General features: G+C 48.0%; 1 protein-coding gene across 18 annotated transcripts in view; it reads left to right on the top strand.

Annotated features, from left to right (window-relative positions):
* The window catches only part of PPFIBP1 (PPFIA binding protein 1), a 124,934-nt gene that overhangs the window by 32,271 nt on the left and 71,686 nt on the right, over positions 1 to 20,977 (top strand). The window lies entirely within an intron of this gene.

The raw sequence follows: 20,977 nt of genomic DNA on the forward strand, positions 1-20,977 counted from the left end.
TGGGATCCTCCAGCAAGACACTGCGACATGTCACACGGATAAATATGTCTGACACTGGTCGGAATAACATGACCAAGACTTCCAAGTACTACCCTGGCCCCCCCCAGTTCTCCAGACTTGAAGCAAATTGAGCATCTGTGGGACCACCTATATCCTCATGTTCGCGCTATTGACCCTCCCCCACGTACCCTCCAGCAGCTGTGGGATACACTGCAGATCCCTGTGACAACCTACCAGGACCTTACGTCTAGCTGCTGTCCGTGCTAGGGTTGGGCGATTAAAAAAAATATTCAGACGATAACGATATTAAGAAATTTATTGCGGTAAATATATATATATATATATATATATCGCAATGGGTCAGCCACAAGGTGACGTTATACCCTATGGGGGCGGCCACAAGGTGACGTTATACTGTATGGGGCGGCCACAAGGTGGCATTATACTGTATGGGGCAGCCACAAGGTGGCATTATACTGTATGGGGCAGCCACAAGGTGGCATTATACTGTGTGGGGCAGCCACAAGGTGACGTTATACTGTGTGGGGCGGCCACAAGGTGACGTTATACTGTATGGGGCAGCCACAAGGTGGCATTATACTGTATGGGGCAGCCACAAGGTGACATTATACTGTGTGGGGCGGCCACAAGGTGACATTATACTGTGTGGGGCAGCCACAAGGTGACATTATACTGTGTGGGGCAGCCACAAGGTGACATTATACTGTGTGGGGCAGCCACAAGGTGACATTATACTGTGTGGGGCAGCCACAAGGTGACATTATACTGTGTGGGGCAGCCACAAGGTGACATTATACTGTGTGGGGCAGCCACAAGGAGAAATACTGTATGAACATGGAGGACTCCTTACTCCCTAATGCCTGCTATTATAGATCAGAGTGCAGACTGCAGGAAAGCAGGAAGGACCAGGCCGCAGAAGACAGACAGACATAGGACCTTTATGTATGACACCCGGGCCGGTTCTATTCTACGTTTAAGGCCTCACTCCTGTGTGTGGGAGTTGGAGAGACTTTTCCCGCCTGTCTGTTGTGCTCGCCTCTGCTGTTATCTAAATCTGACGTCGGTGGGCGGATACATGAACACGGGGAGCTAGGAGGAGGCGGGGCGGCCGCTGCGGGCAGTAATGTGGGTGAGTACTGTTATGCAGGATGCAGGGGCCAGCGGACACACATTTAGAAGCTGCCAGCGCACATGTGACATCACGAAATACTGCGGTTATTAGGAAACATCGATATAGCCATATCGCTGTTTCTTAATACCGCGGTATATCGCTGACACCGGTTTACCGCTCAACCCTCCGTGCTGCACACAGCGGTTACTCTGGATATTAGCTGCTGGTCATAACAATGTGACTCGACAGTGTAGCTGCCATTACATTATCCTTGGAGGTTGCCTTGCATGTCAAATCTATCTAGATATGCAGTAATCTATCCATGGTGCTGTATAAAAAGGCAATCTGCCTTTCTGGTCTCTGGAAAAGCCGGATGATTAACCCTAGGAAGGTCTGAATGGCAGCCCTTTGTGGAGCCTCTTAAGGCTATTCCTGTGGTAAAGTTGTAACACGACGTGACCCGGGAGCCGAGTTTACAATCCGCTAGAAAAGCAGCGTGGCCCTGTCATTTGTGTGTTCAGCTCCCAGCGGTTTCTGTTGCACCCACACAAATTCTCTTCCTAGCCCTGTGGCATAAGTTAACAGATTGCTTCCATATGGTTATGTGGCTGGCACTGCATATACTGAAGGGTCCTCAAGAACTTTATACGGACATTTCCTAGTTAAGATGTCAGTGTATAGCCTGATGTATTGACAACAAGGAGCTCTGATATTTTTTTTTCCACAGTATTTATATACTACAATAATATACAATGATACGCCTACAATAATATTGCCCCTGCATACAAGAATATAATGACTATAATGCTTCCATCAATGTGCAAGAATATAACATCTATAATACTGCCTCCTATGTACAGGAATATAACTACTATAATACTGCCTCCTATGTACAAGAATATAACTACTATAATACTGCTCCTATGTACAAGAATATAACTACTGTAATACTGTCTCATATATACAAGAATATAACTACTATAATACTGCTCCTATGTACAAGAATATAACTACTATAATACTGTCCCCTATGTACAATAATATAACTACTATAATACTGCTCCTATGTACAAGAATATAACTACTATAATACTGCCTCCTATGTACAAGAATATAACTACTATAATACTGTCCCCCTATGTACAAGAATATAACTACTATAATACTGCTCCTATGTACAAGAATATAACTACTATAATACTGCTCCTATGTACAAGAATATAACTACTATAATACTGCCTCCTGTGTACAAGAATATCACTACTATGATACTGCCTCCCAGGGCTTTTTTTCTGGCGGAACGCACCGGAACGGCGTTCCGCCACCTTTTGACATCGCAGCCTGCCATGCTCCAGCATCGCAGGCTGCGATGTATCAGCGGGGAGGGACTGGGAGGAGGAGCTGGGGGCCGGTGCGTTCACTGTGCTCCGGCCCCCAGCTCCAGTACAGTTATAGAATGTGTAAAATTAATAATGATTCTATTCATGAGGCCCCCTCTGTAGTAGAACATTCAATATATCCATCCTACTCACAGGGCTGTTATCGTAATCCAGGCCGGCCGGGCAGACGAGCGACAGCGTCACTGACTGACGTCACGTGCCTGCCCGGCCTACTTTATGAATGAAGCAGGCGGCGCAGGCACGTGACGTCAGTCAGTGACGCTGCCGCTCATCTGCCCGGCCGGCCTGGATTACGATAACAGCCCTGTGAGTAGGATGGATATATTGAATGTTCTACTACAGAGGGGGCCTCATGAATAGAATCATTATTAATTTTACACATTTTATAACTGTACTGGAGCGGCAATGGGGGGGGGGGGGGTCTGTGGATGGCAGTGTTAAGGGGGGGGGCTTTGGATGGCACTGTTATGGGGTGGGGGGGGTCTGTGGATGGCACTGTTATGGGGTGGGGGGGGGTCTGTGGATGGCACTGTTATGGGGTGGGGGGTGTCTGTGGATGGCACTGTTATGGGGTGGGGGGTGTCTGTGGATGGCACTGTTATGGGGTGGGGGGTGTCTGTGGATGGCACTGTTATGGGGTGGGGGGGGGTCTGTGGATGGCACTGTTATGGGGTGGGGGGGTGTCTGTGGATGGCACTGTTATGGGATGGGGGGGTCTGTGGATGGCACTGTTATGGGGTGGGGGGGGTCTGTGGATGGCACTGTTATGGGGTGGGGGGGTCTGTGGATGGCACTGTTATGGGGTGGGGGGGGTCTGTGGATGGCACTGTTATGGGGTGGGGGGTCTGTGGATGGCACTGTTATGGGGTGGGCGGTCTGTGGATGGCACTGTTATGTGGTGGGGGGGTCTGTGGATGGCACTGTTATAGGATGGGGGGGTCTGTGGATGGCACTGTTATGGGGTGGGGGGGTCTGTGGATGGCACTGTTATGGGGTGGGGGGGGGTCTGTGGATGGCACTGTTATAGTATGGGGGATCTGCGGATGCCATCCCCAGATCCCCCATTAACAGTGCCATCCCCAGATCCCCCATTAACAGTGCCATCCCCATCTGGGGGGTTTCTTTGCTGGGCTTTTTATAGTCCCCCCAAATTTTACTTCCCTGTTCTCTAAAGGGGCGGTTTTAGGGGGCGGTCCTAGGGGTGGGTAGGTGCGTGGCCAGGGGAGGGGGGCTGAGTTCCACCACCTTTTCTCTGAGAAAAAAGCCCTGCTGCCTCCTATGTACAAGAATATAACTACTATAATACTGCCTCCTATGTACAAGAATATAACTACTATAACACTGCCTCCTATGTACAAGAATATAACTACTATAATACTGCCTCCTATGTACTAGAATATAACTACTGTAATACTGCCTCCTGTGTACAAGAATATAACTACTATAATACTGCCCCTATGTACAAGAATATAACTACTATAATACAGCCTCCTATGTACTAGAATATAACTACTGTAATACTGCCTCCTGTGTACAAGAATATAACAACTATAATACTGCCCCCTATGTACAAGAATATAACTACTATAATACAGCCTCCTATGTACTAGAATATAACTACTATAATACTGCCTCCTATGTACTAGAATATAACTACTGTAATACTGCCTCCTGTGTACAAGAATATAACTACTGTAATACTGCCTCCTGTGTACAAGAATATAACTACTATAATACTGCCCCCTATGTACAAGAATATAACTTCTATAATACTGCCTCCTATGTACTAGAATATAAATACTATAATACTGCCCCCTATGTACAAGAATATAACTACTATAATACTGACTCCTATGTACAAGAATATAACTACTATAATACTGCCCTCTATGTACTAGAATATAACTACTATAATACTGCCTCCTATGTACTAGAATATAACTACTATAATACTGCCTCCTGTGTACAAGAATATAATTACTATAATACTGCCCCTATGTACAAGAATATAATTATTATAATACTGCCTCCTATGTACTAGAATATAACTACTATAATACTGCCTCCTGTGTACAAGAATATACAGTGCTGCCCATAATTATTCATACCCCTGGCAAATTTTGACTTAGTTACTTTTATTCAACCAGCAAGAATTTTTTTGACAGGAAATGACATAGGTGTCTCCCAAAAGATAATAAGACGATGTACAAGAGGCATTATTGTGGGGAAAAAAACCATTTCTCAGCTTTTATTTGAGCAAAAAGTGTCCAGTCCAAAATTATTCATACCCTTCTCAATAATGAATAGAAAAGCCTTTATTGGCTATTACAGCAATCAAACGCTTCCTATAATTGCAGACCAGCTTTTTGCATGTCTCCACAGATATTTTTGCCCATTCATCTTTAGCAATGAGCTCCAAATCTTTCAGGTTGGAGGGTCTTCTTGCCATCACCCTGATCTTTAGCTCCCTCCACAGATTCAAGTCTGGACTCTGGCTGCGCCACTCCAGAATGTTAATGTTGTTGTCTGCTAACCATTTCTTCACCACTTTTGCTGTGTGTTTTGGGTCATTGTCATGCTGAAATGTCCACTGGTGCCCAAGGCCAAGTTTCTCCGCAGACGGCCTGATGTTGTCGTTGAAAATCCTCATGTGTTGCTCTTTTTTCATGTTGCCGTTTACTGTGATTTGGTTCCCTGGTCCATTGGCTGAAAAACACCCCCAAAGCATTAGGTTCCCACCACCATGTTTGACAGTGGGGATGGTGTTCTTTGGGTTGAAGGCTTCTCCTTTTTTACGCCAAATGAAGGAAACATCATTGTGACCAAACAATTAAATTTTTGTTTCATCTGAGCATAACACAGAAGACCAGAAGTCTTCTTCTTTGTCCAGATGAGCTTTTGCAAAGGCCAAGCGAGCTTTTGTGTGCCTTATCTGGAGAAGTGGAACCCAGCAGTGTGCAGTGTCCGTTGGATTGTCTGACTTGAGACATTGCCACCAGCAGAGCCCAGATTCACCAGGATGGCCTTGGTGGTGATTCTTTTTCACCTCTCTAACTATCCTCCTGGCCAGCACAGGTGTCACTTTTTGCTTTCGACCACGTCCTCTGAGATTTTCCACAGTGCGGAATATCTTGTATTTTTTGCTCAAATGTAAATAAAAGCTGGGAATTTTTATTTTTTCCACAATAATGCCTCTTGTACATCGTCTTATTATTTTTTGGGAGACGCATGTAATTTCTCGTCAAAAAAATTACTTGCTGGTTGAATAAAAGTAACTTTAAAGGGAGTCTGTCACCTCCATATGGCCATATACAGTGCTTACATGGCTCTGTAGCACACCTATACAGGACTGTAACAGTACTTTTGTTCTTTTCTTTAGACTTGCACAAGCAGGAAAAACGAAGTTTAATTCATATGCAAATGAGCACTCGCAAGTGCCCAAGCGCAGCGTTTAGTGTGTAGGTACCCAGGCTGCTCGGCCTTCTTTTCACTTTACTCCTCCCCAGCCTCTTCCTTTGCCCTATCGATGAGGCAAGAGACTTGGAGGGCGGGCAAAGGCATTGAAATGTGCGCCCCCCCCCCCCCCCCCCATTATCATTGGTGGCAGCGGCCGTTCCGATCGGAGTCCCAGCAGTGTAATGCTGGGGCTCCGATCGGTTACCATGGCAGCCAGGACGCTACTGAAGTCCTGTCTGCCATGGTCAGTTACTCAGCAGCATTATACTTACATGCACTGTGGCCGCTCGGCGCTCCTTCTTGTAACTCACAGGTATGTGCGGCGCATTGCTTATGCTTATAGCAATGCACGGCACAGACCTGTGAGTTACAAGAAGAAGTAGCGCCGGGCGGCCACAGCGCATGTAAGTATAATGCTGCTGAGTAACTGACCATGGCAGACAGGACTTGAGTAGCGTCCTGGCTGCCATGGTAACCGATTGGAGCCCCAGCATTACACTGCTGGGATTTCGATCAGAACTGCCGCTGCCACCAATGATAGGACGGGGGCGCGCACTGCCCGCCAATGATTTTAATACCGGGGGAGGGGGGGGGGGGTGCACTGCTCACTAATGCAAACATTGTGGAAACATTCCCGGCACCCGACCTCTGACAAGGAGCTGCTGCCCGCGCAATTAACCCCTTAGGTGCCGCAGATGGCAGCGCCCTGTCAGAGGTGAGTCCCCATCACCATGGGAACACCTCGGGTTTAGAATATACCATCGGATCAGAGTTTTTTCCAATCCGATGGTATATTTTAACTTCAAGCGTCCCCATCACCATGGGAACGCCTCTCCACGTCCAGCTCGTCGCCAATCCACTGCGTCCACTGCTCCGGTAAACAAAGCCATCTTAGCCCTGCTACTTGCCCGCAGCAGGGCTAAGCTACTGAACAAACTATCTGCTTGGCGCTCGGGACTTGCAGTTTTGGGGCGCCAAGCAGGTAGTTTGTTCAGTAGTCGGGCGATACCATTTTCACACCCCTGTACTATAATACTGCCTCCTATGTACAAGAATATAACTACTATAATACTGCCCCATATGTACAAGAATATAACTACTATAATACTGCCTCCTATGTACAAGAATATAACTACTATAATACTGCCCCATATGTACAAGAATATAACTACTATAATACTGCCCCCTATGTACAAGAATATAACTACTATGATACTAGTCTCTGTGTACAAGAATATAACTACTATGATACTAGTCTCTGTGTACAAGAATAATGCGACATGTCACATGGCTAGAAATGTCTGACATTGGTTGGAAGAGTATGACCACTAGTCATAGGAGTACTATCCTGGCTCCCCAGTTCCCCAGTTTTGTGCGTGTCAGTGCAGTGAGGATATATTGACATCATGTGACAGGTGAACGCGCTTTAGGCTACTTTCACAGTCGCGTTTGGTGCGGATCCGCACCGATAATACAACCGCATGCATCCGTTCAGAACGGATCCGTTTGTATTATCTGTAACATTGCCAAAACTGATCGGTCTTGAACACCATTGAAAGTCAATGGGGGACAGATCCGTTTTCTATTGTGCCAAATTGTGAAAATGGATCCGTCCCCATTGACTTACATTGTGTGTCAGGACGGATCTGTTTGCCTCCGCATCGTCAGGCGGACATTAAAACGCTGCAAGCAGCGTTTTAGTGTGTGCCTACCGGGGAGGAATGGAGACGGAACGGAGGTAAACTGATTCATTCTGAGCGGATCCTTTTCCATTCAGAATGCATTAGGGCAAAACTGATCCGTTTTGGACCGCTTGTGAGATCCCTGAACGGATCTCACAAACAAACGGAAAGCCAAAACGCCAGTGTGAAAGTAGCCTTAAGTGCAGCTCACGGCTGGCATCGAGGGACGGTTTAGTCCCATTTACATGGACTACTCATCAGTACTGTAGTTTCACCGTGGTCTGACTCCTGCATGTAGTAGTCCAGTGCACCCTGGTGTACATCATATGCATTGGGAATCGGTGACAAAAATATCCGCAACTGATATTCTTGGCCGCTCATCCTGTTCCGCCTTGTTACTTTTTACACGGTCGTTATTTAAAGAGACGGTGTCAGTGATATATTGTTGCACGTCTGTGTTTTTAACCCTTTAGATAAGAGAGGATTCAGTGCTCACCAGTCCCCTCTTTCACTCCAGCGCCATGGAGGCCTCATAAGCAGACGTTACATCCCTTAATCTTATAATTGAATTGTGACTTGTTTTACTGGTTTCTGATGACTTTTTTTTTTTTTTTTGTATTTTAATGTAAAGTTTGTCCTGCAGCATGAGGCAGTAATGAAATAACGAGTGGCCGCACTGCGAGAGACTAATGTTTGGCCGCACTCCGGGTAGAGTCCAATTTGTGTAATGAAGCATTCAGCGTTAATATGTCTGGTGGTTGAAATTTGCAGAGTTCTGTCCCCGGAGGGCAGGCCATGAACATTCAGCTTTTTCTTTCTGATCTGGTGAATTAAATACTCCATTGTTTCATAGACCTTAAAAGAGAACTCCACTCAAAATGGTGCTTGTTATGGGCCTCTTATCTGCACAGGGTTAAAGCCCCAATTAGGGCTGCAGCTATCGATTATTTTACTAATCAAGTATAATATCTATTAATCCAACGATTAATTGAGTACTCTAATAAGAAAAAACTAATTAAAAGCTTCCCCCCCATGCCATCAGCCCTATGTGCCATCACCCCCCCCATGCCATCAGTCCTCGGCATCACCCCCCCCATGCCATCAGTCCTCGGTGCCATCACCCCCCCATGCCATCAGTCCTATGTGCCATCACCCCCCCCCCCATGCCATCAGTCCTCGGTGCCATCACCCCCCCCATGCCATCAGTCCTCGGTGCCATATGACCCCCCATGCCATCAGTTCTGTGCCATCACCTCCCCATGCAATTAGTCCTCTGTGCCATCCCCCACCCTTGCCATCAGTCCTCTGTGCCATCACCCACCCTTGCCATCAGTCCTCTGTGCCATCACCCACCCTTGCCATCAGTCCTCTGTGCCATCACCCACCCTTGCCATCAGTCCTCTGTGCCATCACCCACCCTTGACATCAGTCCTCTGTGCCATCACCCACCCTTGACATCAGTCCTCTGTGCCATCAGTCCTCGGTGCCATATGACCCCCCCATGCCATCAGTCCTCGGTGCCATCACCCCCCCATGCCATCACCCCTCTGTGCCATCACCCCCCCATGCCATCACCCCTCTGTGCCATCACCCCCCTTTGCCATCAGTCCTCTGTGCCATCACCCCCCCATACCATCAGTCCTCTGTGCCATCGCCCCCCCCCCCCCCCCCATGCCATCAGTTCTCTGTGCCATGAGCCCCCCCCATGCCATCAGTTCTCTGTGCTAGCACTTACCTTTCCTGTAGGGGCGCCGCCGACACTCCTCAGCTCCTTGGCCTCTTTGTCGTCCTGACATCACACAGCTTCAGATCATAGTGCGCTCTAACGTGCACTATGTCCTGGCGATGTGTCGGGATACAGTGCAGCATGGTGCGGGCTGGCGGGGACCACGGAGCGGGGGTAGTAGCAAGCAGTTCACTCATTCTCCGTGGTCACATGACACAAGCGAATCCTTGATGCAAAAAATGTTTTGTGTCGAGTTACTCGATTGAATCGAGTAATCGTTGCAGCCCTAGCCCCAATGCTGTCTGTAGTCAGTGACACAACATATAGCTGTCATTTCCTTGGCAACTATTTGCCCACAACTGCAACGACACGTCGGCTTCCCCCCATTACAGGTGCACACAGTCCTGGGACACCTAAACTCGGCCCACCCTGGGGAGTGGTCGGTGCAATCTATTGCTCCCCTTGATTGGCTGTTTCAGGTTGGGGCAGGCTGACTGTATTGTCCTTCATTGGTAGGACATAACTGTGACTGATATCTGCTGCTCCTCCTAGAACGCTGCAGGACTATAATCAAATTGCCACTTTAGTGTTACTGGCTCTTTAAGACATATACGTCTCTATGTTTGCATATTAGTATTAGGCCTCGTTCTGACTGCGCGCGTTTTAGAGTCCGTATCCCGGCCAGAACGGGGGTCTGATGATGGGATCTGTGATGCTGGGAGTTTTGGATTATTCGGCTTTAATACTGACATACTAAACTGCACCCATCTGAAGGAGACCTCATTGAGCGCTTGTTTTAATTGCGGTTCAACCGCATTAACCCTTTCTAGTAAGGTCACCGAAACGCACGCTCGCTTTGATGCTGAAAAGAGAAACATTCTCGCCTCCTCCCTGGTGCTTTCATGCTGGAATAGTGTCACACCCATTAATAAACCCTCTGGGTGTGTCCCTATCCAGTACTGGTCGCACGTGCCTGCATTTAAAGGGGCTCCGACTATTCTTTTTTTCTACAACAATTATCTGTTAGAACTTTTCAAGCTGTTTAAAATGAGGGATGGATCAATTATTAGCATGCTATTATTTGTCCAAAAAAAAGATTTTTCCTTATCAAGGGGGCGGTGGCGCAGTTATTACCTTCATTACCCGCTGCTGCCATCTGTAGTGACAAGTTGTGCTGCAACCTACTGCACTAATATAGGGGAACTCGCAGACATTAAAGGGGTTGGCCCATCTCCTACACTGGGGGCATATCCCACCTCTGGGACCTGCTCCTATCTCTAGAGTGGAGCGGACCACGCATGTGTAACTGCTCTCCATTCGTTTCTATGGGAGTGCCGAAAATAGCCGAGCGACACACTCAGCTATTCTCGGAAGTCCCATACAAATGAATGGAAAGTGCCCCGTGCAAGTACGGCCACCTCTCCATTCACTTTATTTTTGGCAGTCCCATAGAAATGGAGTGGAGGGCGGCCGCGCATGCATGGTCTGCTCTCCTTCACTTTGCGGGCTCCATTTGCAGCGGGGAAAGGTGGTGGAGGGCGCGCGCTGCACATGCACAGCCACCCTCCATTAATTTCTTTGGAGCCTCCGAAAAAAAGGCGCGCAGGGAGGGAGGGAGCCGTAGCCGGGATCATGCTGTGGCAGGACACGCACGACGCATGCGCGAGAAGAGCACGGTGACTGCTACAGGGAAAAATGTCCATCAATTTTGTTTCATAACTTTTTCTGACACCCTTGCCACTTTTCCAAAAAGTGGACAGGGGTGAGTGGTAGGAGCCAGCGGGCAAGACCTTCATGGGGCAACTCATTTTAATTTATGTGCACATTACACCAGACATCCACCCCACCTTCTGGCTGCCGTAGATTTTAGTTCTGGTGCATGGGCAGCCAAACATGTACCACAGTAAGAGGCGTGCAGCACTTAATAATAGTGACGCAGGAGAAATAAAGACCGGCGTACACAGTGCCAGTCTTAATAAATCCCCCCCTAGGTGTGAATCCAGCATCAAAGGGGCACAGAGCTGGGGAAGTATAAACATTACTCCTATCCATGCGCCACTACTACCTGGTCCTCCAGTGGTCACCTGCCCTTCATCTTTGATGTGATCTCTGCAGCCAATCACTGGCTTCAGCAGTCATGTGTGGTTGACCGGAGGCTACCTGCTGAGGCCAGTGATTGGATGCAGCAGTCACATAAATGATGAACATGAGGAAACTAAATGGCAGGGACTGGAGCAGCAAGAGCAGTTTTTTTTTCTTTATCTTATACTGCCCCCTGAGTGTCAAGTCCTAGAAAACCCCTTTAAGTCTTATTGCTTCTATAACTTTAGCATTCTTCAGAGTGGCAAATATCATTCCTAATGCAGGGATAAAAAAAGGAGAACTAATCGCTGCATAACTAGGCCAGCCTGGAGTTGGAAAAAGCTGGGTTGTACTGCTGCTGCGGTGGTTGTCACCCTGCTTTCCCAGACAACTCAAGGACTTATTAGGCCCATCCCCCATGTAACCATCCTTATTTCAGGACTCGGTTTCCTAATGGAATTCTACCAGTGGAAATCTAAACATCAGTCGTATCTCTGTGATGGAATTTATTACAAACCGTTGCGGCACGGCTGAACACAGAGAATGGGCTGGGTGTTAAACTGCCAGCTGTGATTAGCGCCATTGTGTATCTCTGCTGTAAACGCTGCGCCAAGATGGATGGCAACTACTGACCTACGGTTAACATTGTGAAAAGTGAGGAAAATAGTTTCCTAATACATAAAGGAGCATTCACGTTTTATAGAGCTCCATGTCTAATTAATGCAGAAATATCTGTATATATGGACATTGCACAGTATCACTTTTATCTTGTATACTGGGTGTAATTCTCAGTATCTGCTCTTATTCCGTATATATGGACACTGCACAGTACCACTTCTCCTGTCCTGTATACTGGGTGTAATTCTCAGTGTCTGCTCTTATTCTGTATATATGGACACTGCACAGTACCACTTCTCCTGTCCTGTATACTGGGTGTAATTCTCAGTGTCTGCTCTTATTCTGTATATATGGACACTGCACAGTACCACTTCTCTTGTCCTCTAATACTGGGTGTAATTCTCAGTATCTGCTCTTATTCTGTATATATGGACACTGCACAGTACCACTTCTCTTGTCCTGTATACTGGGTGTAATTCTCAGTATCTACTCTTATTCTGTATATATGGACACTGCACAGTACCACTTCTCTTGTCCTGTATACTGGGTGTAATTCTCAGTATCTACTCTTATTCTGTATATATGGACACTGCACAGTACCGCTTCTCCTGTCCTCTAATACTGGGTGTAATTCTCAGTATCTGCTCTTATTCTGTGTATATGGACACTGCACAGTACCACTTCTCTTGTCCTCTATACTGGGTGTAATTCTCAGTATCTGCTCTTATTCTGTATATATACACATTGCACAGTACCACTTCTGTCCTGTATACTGCATGTAATTCTCAGTATCTGCTCTTATTCTGTATATATGGACTCTGCACAGTACCACTTCTCTTGTCCTGTATACTGGGTGTAATTCTCAGTATCTGCTCTTATTCTGTATATATGGACACTGCACAGTACCACTTCTCTTGTCCTGTATACTGGGTGTAATTCTCAGTATCTGCTCTTATTCTGTATATATACACATTGCACAGTACCACTTCTCCTGTCCTGTATACTGCATGTAATTCTCAGTATCTGCTCTTATTCTGTATATATGGACACTGCACAGTACCACTTCTCTTGTCCTGTATACTGGATGTAATTCTCAGTATCTGCTCTTATTCTGTATATATGAACACTGCACAGTACCACTTCTCTTGTCCTGTATACTGCATGTAATTCTCAGTATCTGCTCTTATTCTGTATATATGGACACTGCACAGTACTACTTCTCCTGTCCTCTAATACTGGATGTAATTCTCAGTATCTGCTCTTATTTTGCATATATGGACACTGCACAGTACCACTTCTCTTGTCCTGTATACTGGGTGTAATTCTCAGTATCTGTTCTTATTCTGTATATATGAACACTGCACAGTACCACTTCTCTTGTCCTGTATACTGGGTGTAATTCTCAGTATCTGCTCTCATTCTGTATATATGGACTCTCTTAATTTGTAAATAAATAACAAAAGGCCATAACAATATCTATACACAGAAATGAAACACATTACTAAACCCATCCCGACCAGTCCACCACCCCACTAGAACCTACAATACTATTCACACTTAAAACACTTTCGTAACCCCATACTATACATATTTACATATTTGCATCTTACACGTATATACATAAAATCCATAAAATAAAATATATACACAATATACATAAACTATATACAAACTATATACCGACTATATACACAAACTATATACAAATGATAAACAAATTATATACAACTTATAGAACTAAATCTAACTAACCCACCACCAGTCCACAGCAAATATGCAAACTGATAACCCCCAAAGTTCCAAGGGGATAAACCCCGAGCTTTGAGAAGTCCTAGTCTTTCCCCAGTCGGACTGGGGTCAGTCAGTTTGCAACAAACCAAAAAAAACCCCCTTTTTTTTTTTTTTTTTTTTTTTTTTTTTTTTTTAATATATATATGTATATAATAGAAAACAAAAATATATACACTCCCTCCTCCCTCCCAGCCCCCTCCCAACCTAACTAACTAAACCCCACTATAAACTTAACAATACTAATATAATAATATAATATTATCATAACACTAACATAATACAAAACATACCTATATAATACAACATAGACACCATAAACCAATACTATTACACCTAAACCAGCTATGGTTCGGTACCCGTAAGCCTTTCCATACTTACATTACTACAAAACAAAACAAAAACCTATGTGTGTGCTATATCAGCCCACCACCAGGAAAAGAGCACTACTCAGCTAAGGAACCCCAAAACAGAAGCCCCTCCACAGACGAGAGGCCTTGGGGTCCCCCCACCTTTCGTACTCAAGAGAGCGTACCTTCACCAGGTCACCCATGATGTTCCTATATACAGTCTCCACCGGGAGGATTTTGTGACTCTTTGTTGACACTAAACACCGTGCACACCAGATGTGGTGCCTAACCACTGCACTAACTACGAATAAAGTGCGACGGTCCCTCCCACCAAGGTCTTTGAAAGCCCCATAGGCCCACTCCGCATAGGACAGGGCGGCCAGCCTAGGCCAACCGATGGAAGCCCCCACCCTTTTGTATACCTCTATATTAAAGAGACAATGAAGTAAGAAGTGGTCCATGGTTTCCAGCAGGTTACCACACTCCTCCCGGGGACAACCCCTTTCCTCAGAGTTTCTACACTTCACATTGTCCCTTACATATAGCTTACCGTGGAAGCAGCGCCAAGTCACATCCCAAACTGCCCACCCTCCAGATCCTGACTTGGGCAGTCCCTCAAGGCCAGTGGGGCCTGAAAAAGGTAAGATAGAACCTTCCTGTCAAGGGAAAACCTCGACATGGTCTCCACCTCTCCCTTCCCCAGACCCCACCGTCTCAGGATTCTCAGAACCGGGGCAACGTAAGCCGGAGGATATCCATGTGACGCACGTAGGTCTTTCACTCGCCCTCCTGTCTCCCATTCCTGGAAGAAAGGCCGAAACCACTCCCTACAGGAAATTACCCACAAAGGAGCCCTCTCTTTCCAGAGGTTTGCAATATTAATTTTCAAAAAGGTATTTGTTAAGAATACCACAGGGTTGACCATATCCAACCCGCCTAGTCTCCTTGTGCGGTAAGTAACCTCTCTCCTGATTAGGTTCAGCCTGTTTCCCCACAACATCTGGAAAAAGAGGCTGTAGACCGTACCCCAGAGAGACCCTGGCAAAACACAAACACTGCTTAGATACAAAAGCACGGGAATCAGGTAGGCTTTGCACAGGTGAACCCTTTCCCTGAGGGATAAAGACCATCCCTTCCAACGGTCCACCTTTTGGGCGACATCTTTTAGTCTACTCTCCCAATTTTGCTGATGATAATCTCCATCCTGGCCAAAATTGATGCCTAAGATCTTTACGGACTTCTGAGGTTCTGGAAGAGTGCCCTGGAGATCGAAGACAGGATCCCCTTCCCCCAGCCAGAGAGTCTCACATTTGTCCCAGTTGATCTGAGACCCAGAAACCTCTGAATAGCAGTCCACCTCCGACATCACCCAGCTCACCTCATCCTCCGAGGAGGCAAGAATGGAGACATCATCGGCGTATGCCACCACCTTCAGAGATGGCCCCCGCACCGCCAGTTCCATCCCCACCCCCGCCAACGGTCCACGATCTACCCTTCTAATGAAGGGATCAATCGCAAACACATACAGCAAAGGGCTTAAAGGACATCCCTGGCGGACACCAGAAGCCACCTCAAAAGGTCGACCCGACCAACCGTTAATCAACGGGAAACTCTCCGCCCCTTTGTACAAAGTTTTTAACCAGTCTACAAACCTCCCTGGTAGACCATACCACAAGTACTCATGGTTAACCCGGTCAAAAGCCTTCGCCTGGTCCAAAGATAACAGAAACTCTTTCCAAACACCCGCCCTGCCCCGCTCCACGGCTTCTCGGACACTGAGAACGGCGCTAAAAGCGCTCCGACCGGGAACAGAGCAGTGCTGAGCCCCAGAAAAAAGTCTCGGTGCAAACTTCACCAATCTGCAGAAAAGTATTTTTGCCAGAATCTTCCTGTCCACATTGAGAAGCGATATGGGTCTCCAGTTCTCAATGCGGGATGGATCTTTACCCTTTGACAGAATAATCAGGGCTGACTTACCCATTGACTTTGGCAGAGTGCCCGAGGAAAGACACTCGTTAAACACCTCGGTCAAGAGAGGAACTAATTGTTCCTTGAAAGCCTTGTACCACTCGGATGTTAAGCCATCCGGACCTGGCGATTTCTTGGGCCTAAGCCCATCAATGGCCAGTCCCACTTCCTCTTGCCTGATAGGTTCTGCCAAAACATCAAGAGAGGGGTCTATTCCTGCCTTGGGAGTAGCTTCAGCCAAGAAAGCTGAAAAACTGTCCCGATTTAGTTCTTTCCTACCCAAGAGGTGAGAGTAGAAAGACCTGACGACCTCCAGGATCCCTGATTTGGACCTATTCAGGGAACCCGTACTGTCGACCAGGCCTACCACAAATTTACTTTTTACTGCCATCTTACAGTTTCCAAAGGGGTCGGGTACTTCCCGAAATCCCTTTCAGCTACCAAAGAGGCGTATCTATCGTACTGACACCTCTTGAGCAAGGATTTCACACGAGAGATATCCTCACGGCTACCCCCCGTCGAAACCAGTCTTTCAAGTTTCTTCCTCAGTTCCTGGTACAGACAGTATCTGTCCCAGCTCCTGAGGTTAGAAAGCTCACGGAAAAACCTCGCCGTCCTTTTTTTGAATATCTCCCACCACTCCGACTTACTGTTGCAGAGGTCCACCAAGGGTTCCTGGCTCTGAAGGAAATCCTCAAAGGACTGTCTTATTGTCACTTCTTCCAGGAGAGATGAATTCAGCTTCCACATACCTCTGCCCATACAGGGAGTCTCTGCAACATTCAAAGAAAAAATAATCAAACAGTGGTCGGAGAATTCCACTTCCACGGCTTCTAAAGCCGAGAAAACAGCCTCCTCCTTTAAATAAAACCTATCTATTCTAGACCTACGATTTCCCTGATGAAAGGTGAAATCCACGTGGTCTGGCTTATGCCGTAAATGGGCGTCCACCAGACGAGTATCCTCAACTATCCTAGACAACACAATGCTATCAGCATCCAGCCCACCTTTGGAGCCTCCCCTATCACAGGCCCTCGTCACATTGTTGAAGTCCCCTCCAAAGATCACTTGCCGGCTGGTAAAAAGAAAAGGCTTAATCCTCATGAGGAGACACTTGCGGTCCCACTTACTCTGTGGGCCGTAGATGTTTATTAGTCTCAATTCTTGTCTCCCCATGAGGACATCTAAAATCAGGCACCTTCCCATTTCTAACTCGATTATCCTCCTGCATTCCACTCTTTCGGCGGTCTTAAAAAGTACCGCCACCCCGCTACGTGGCTCGGCCGCAAGAGACCAGAAAGACGGACCTAGCCGCCATTCTCGCTTGGCTTTTGCCAGCAGAGTTGTACTTGTTAACCAGGTCTCTTGCAAAAACAAAATATCAGCTTCAATACGGCTGAAAAAATCAAAGGCCAGGAAACGAGCTGCGTCTGACTTAATACTGGCAACGTTAATGCTTGCCAGTGTCAACGGGGTGAGTTCCGCCATCATTGATGATCGAGTTAGATAGCCTTCTTTTTCCCCACCCCACCACCATCAGCATTTTCATCTGAACCATCACACTCCTTCTGTCTTTTCAAACATACAGAGACATCCATACCATCCTTTTTGCCCAAGGTTCCAGGCTTGGCCCCCCCTCCAGAAGGTAATTTACCCCCCGAAGGACAGGGCCCGGCAGCCTGCGAGGAGGCCCCCACGCGTTCTGGCACCACACCCTCCTCCCCCCCAGCTGAAGCAGTTGGGGGATCCTCGTCAAGGGCCTGGTACCGATTAGAGACTTCCACCAGAGGGGACCCAGTTGATCCTTCCTTAGGCCTCTGGTCAAGGATGAGTGGGACAGATGGGTCCCACTCCAGAGAGGGCTTACGACCCTCTCCTTTCTTCTTCTTCTTACTCCGCTTGTTCCTCCTACCCTCCAACCATGCTCTGCCACCCTCGTCCAAGCTTTCGCCGTACGAGGAGACAGGGTTGGCGGATGGGTTAGCCTCCACAGGTTGGGCCTCTGGTTCCCCATCGTCGCTGTACCCCGGGTCACTACAACCGGGATCCTCAGCCAGACCAGCCGAAAGACCAGCTGAAGGATCAGCTGCTACCTGTTCCCTATCCTTGCGGCGTTGTTCTAGCCGCCTGATCTTGGACGGCCTTTGCTTCTTCGGATCCTGCCTGCTTCTTCCAGCGCTAGTAGTTCCAGCGCTTGTCCCCTCACCAACTGATTCAGTCCCGGCAGCAGGCTCCTCCCCAACCACAGACCCAGCCTTGCGGCTAGTGCCTGCCTGATCTTGAGCCCGGCCCTGAACCCTGTTGGCGAAGGCAAGCGGACAGCGACTAAACGGGTGACCTAGGTCCCCACAGAGGTTGCACCGGATCCGCCTACAAGATGCGGCAAGATGACCAGTGTCCCCACACTTCGCACACATGCGAACATCGCATTGTGCACTGAAGTGGGTGGGACTGCCGCACTTGTGACAGACCTTTGGCTGGCCCCTATAGAACACCATAATCCTTTCCCTTCCTATGAAGGCAGAGGAGGGAATATGAGCAACAGAATTGCCCCGATCAAACAGCTCCACGCTGAAGGTCCAGGCACCTGACCAGATGCCATGCTCATCGAGCACCTTGGCGGGGAACTGCCCCACCCTACCATATCGACTGAGCCAAGTCATGATGTCTACACTAGACAGTGATTCATTACAGGTCAAAACGGTCACTGTCTTCACAGTCGATTGGCGGGTGATGGCCTCAACGGCAAAACCCTGCCACTCCGGGGTGTTCTTCATCAGCTCATATTTAGACCAGAAAAGCTCCAAACCCTCCGGCCTAACAAAGCTGACGTCGAACATAGCGGTGCCGTAGGGATGTATGAGCGCAAAGATGTCATTCGCGACAAACCCCGCCCCCAGGAGAAGTTCCACAACAGTCTTCCTAGAAGGAACTGCTGCTTCCTTACTCCTCCAATAGAGACGGGCCACATTCCTACGGTCCCTCCCCGGTGTGGGGTGAGTCCATACGATCTCACCCCTCCTTTGTTCTCGGAAGGCCCTAAAACCATGCCTTTCTGTCCAGAAAGCCAGGTCAACCGACCCTCCCTCTACCTGTATGGAAGTCCCCGGTCCTTTTTTTTAGGGCCTCCAGGAGGCGCCGTTGCAAGTCACCCCCGCCCGAAACCTTGGGCAAAAAGTCACCTGAAACAACACCCGCATACGTCTTTGTTTTTGCCATCCTCTCTCACATCCTTCCTCATTGCTTCCTTCCGCATAACGTCCTCCTCTTCATCCACTTCCGTATCCACAATATACTCCTCAATCAAAGCTTCCTCATCCACCATCTCAATTTCTTCCTCATCCACAATCCCATTCACCAATTCATTTGTATCCTCATTTATAACCTCGTCTACGTTCTCATTCACCCCCACAGCCACCTGCACATTATTACCCACAATCCCATTAACAACCATATTTGCATCACCTTTCACTCCCCCTGGACTGGTCGGGTTCCCTAAAGAGACTGGAGAATCACTGGGGGCGGGCCCTGAGGAGCCCCCCGCAAAAACCGCAGGGGACTCCCCATCTCCCGCACCCCCCACGGCCCGCACAGTCCTGGGATAATCGACCATAGTGTTCTCTCCAGGTTCCAAAGTCTTTACATCCTCTTTCTCAGCACCACCACCTTGAACCTTGTCCACAATCATCACATCCTTGTACGCCACACTGTTTGGGGTTTTACCCCCTGCGCTTCCTGTGACCACCCTACCACTACAGGAAGGGGGGGCACCTCCCGTCACCATCTTAGAATTAATCTCCCGCACTGTTTGACCCGATTCCACTACTGGAACCGGGCTGGGCACAGCAGCGGATTCAAAAGGCACAAATTGAAGCACTTCTTCCGTTACAGTTTTATTTTTCTCCTTTCTGATTTTCACCAGCTCATCCTCAGGGACCTCCTCATCCCCAAAATACAGTCTGCCCACCGGGGACTCCAGCTGCCTGACTTCCAGCATTAGCCTTCCCCCAGACCCGCTTTCATCCCCGGAGGCGGCCGCAATCAGGTCTGAGGGGTCCCCCTGGCCACAAGGCAGAGAGTCCGCCTCCGAATCCTGTGTTCCTGGTACCACCTTTCCCTGGCTTCCAGCCTGCTGCCCTGACAAACTGGGGCCAGGCGTACCAGACAGTCCAGACATACCCTGAAACCTGCAGTCATTCCTGAATTTCTCCAAGAATGGGCCGCCATTTTCCACAATGGCGGCCCTCTTCTCCTCAAAAACCGCGATTATCTCCTCCAACCTCACCAGTCTGGAGGAGAGGATTGCCTTCTTTGTCTTAGGCGCCATTTTAAGTTGCATTTGTACATTTTTAAATTCCACATTCAGTCTTTTTAATTCCCTCTTGACCTCCTCATGCATGTTCAGGAAATATGCTACCCGGGAGGAAAAGGTTTTTGGAGACTCCTTAGGGCCCAAAGTACCCCAATTATGCAGTCTCTCAACCGCTGGGCAGGAAGAACCCCCGACACCATGCTTCTTTACAGTAACTTTGTTGCCGGGCTGAGGCACCGACAGACACACCACATGCTGAATCACCTACCTCAGCCTCTGGCCTCGTCACCTTCTCCACAGCCTTCCCTGTATCCCGTCCAACGGTCCGTCCGGCAGCTTGTCCAGCCACTGCACTTTTCATGTTTCCACCCGCTGCTTGTGCAGCAGCGGGCCTTTCCACAGCATCCTGTTTTCTTGGGTGCTGACTCAAAATGTCCAGAGAGGATCCCAAGCTGGCTGCTCT

Source organism: Bufo bufo, chromosome 1 (assembly GCF_905171765.1).
Source record: "Bufo bufo chromosome 1, aBufBuf1.1, whole genome shotgun sequence".
Classification (NCBI taxonomy): Eukaryota; Metazoa; Chordata; class Amphibia; order Anura; family Bufonidae; genus Bufo; species Bufo bufo.